The sequence below is a fragment of the Pygoscelis adeliae genome, unplaced genomic scaffold (genome assembly GCF_000699105.1).
Source record: "Pygoscelis adeliae isolate BGI_AS28 unplaced genomic scaffold, ASM69910v1 Scaffold114, whole genome shotgun sequence".
NCBI lineage: Eukaryota > Metazoa > Chordata > Aves > Sphenisciformes > Spheniscidae > Pygoscelis > Pygoscelis adeliae.
Genome location: NW_008824587.1, coordinates 1302544 through 1304042, shown reverse-complemented (window position 1 = coordinate 1304042; position 1499 = coordinate 1302544). Strand labels below are relative to the sequence as shown.

At 59.4% G+C, this 1499-nt stretch overlaps 1 protein-coding gene across 1 annotated transcript in view; it reads left to right on the top strand.

Moving 5' to 3' along the window:
• Positions 1–1499, top strand: part of NOTCH1 (notch 1) — a 35329-nt gene that overhangs the window by 13737 nt on the left and 20093 nt on the right.

The window sequence follows — 1499 nt, the reverse complement described above, 5'->3', positions numbered from 1 at the left end:
CTTGATCTCTGACACAGGGTCGGACATTCAATGCCCTCACAAAGCTTTTGGCTGCAATAACTCAGGAGACTCGTTAACCATCCAAAATACACAGGGCCCTGCAGGATCTCCTGCTTCCCCCTCATTCGGATAGTTCAAAATGAGTTAATCCTGGTATCTAGGACATTGCCAGTTATTGCTGTTCAGTCTCAGCCCAGCTGCTTCCCCCCCCCCCCGTCACCCCCCCCCCCTCATTCGGATAGTTCAAAATGAGTTAATCCTGGTATCTAGGACATTGCCAGTTATCTGTTCAGCTAAGCAAAGCTCCTGTCCTTAGGGGCAGCGAGGCGTTGGGGCTGACCGGGCGAGCAGTGCCGGGGAAGGAAGCCTTTCCTTCCGGGATGAGCCGGTGTGGCTGGGAGCTGCCAGGAGCGATGCTCTGCAGGAGCGGCTCCGAGCCCTGGCCCGGCAGAGCGGCATTGCCACAGGGACGGGCGGGTAGAGGGGGCAGGAGGAGCGGCGCTGGCCCTGCCCTGCCGTTCTGCTGACAAGGCACTTTCCCCGGAGCAGCCCAAGCGTCGGGCATGTCGGGGTGAGGTATGGCCCTGGGGGAGCATCCCTGCTGCAGGGGGGGATCGGCGCTTTCACGCCCAGCTGCGGCTTCATGGGCCGCTTCCAGGAGATTTGCATGCTGCATGAGCTGGTTTGCCTCCCGCGGGGTGGCACGGCATGGCGCCTGCTCCAGGGGGACGGGGGGTCCCTCAGCACCTCCGCCATCCAGCATGGCTCGCTGCAGGAGCTGCATCGGCTTCGGGCAGAGGCAGGAGGGACTGGGGGCTGTTTCTCATGATAAGAGGGTGATTGATACGCTGCTATGCAGCGCAGCAGACCTGAAACAATGTCCCCTTTTCATTCCAGGAGAGGCCTGGCCGTACCAGGTTTCTTCAAGTTAAACTAATCTCGGCTGTTTTATCATGCCATCGCTGTAGAATGTAGCCCTGAGTTTAAAGTAATTGCAGTACTAATTACTCATTCGGATGGTTCAAAATGAGTTAATCCTGGTATCTAGGACATTGCCAGTTATTGCTGTTCAGTCTCAGCCCAGCTGCTTAAAAATGAGGTGCAAATCAACATTATCTGCTTTGGACTCCTACCAGCAATCGTAAATAGCTGTTGCTGCTCCTCGTGTGATGGGGCTGAGGCTGCGGGGGAGAGGAAAACACGACCCTTCAGAGAGAGCGAGGGGAAAACCCCCAGCTGGGCCAGGGTCTGGGGTCCCACAGAGGATGAGCCTGGGCACCTGGTCCCTTCCCCATGGAGGCAGAGGTGACGTAGTGAGCTGCCTGAGTGGGGGAGCAGCCTAGTCTGGACCTGCAGAACGCCTTGGGGAGTTTGGGGGAGCTGCAGGTGCACGCCGGCACCGCAGGGAGCTGCCGCAGGCTGGCATTGCCGTCCCGACCCCGAGCGCCTGGGCGGGCTGGGAAGGCTGACGCCTGACGGCGGCTGGGGCGGGGGCTGTG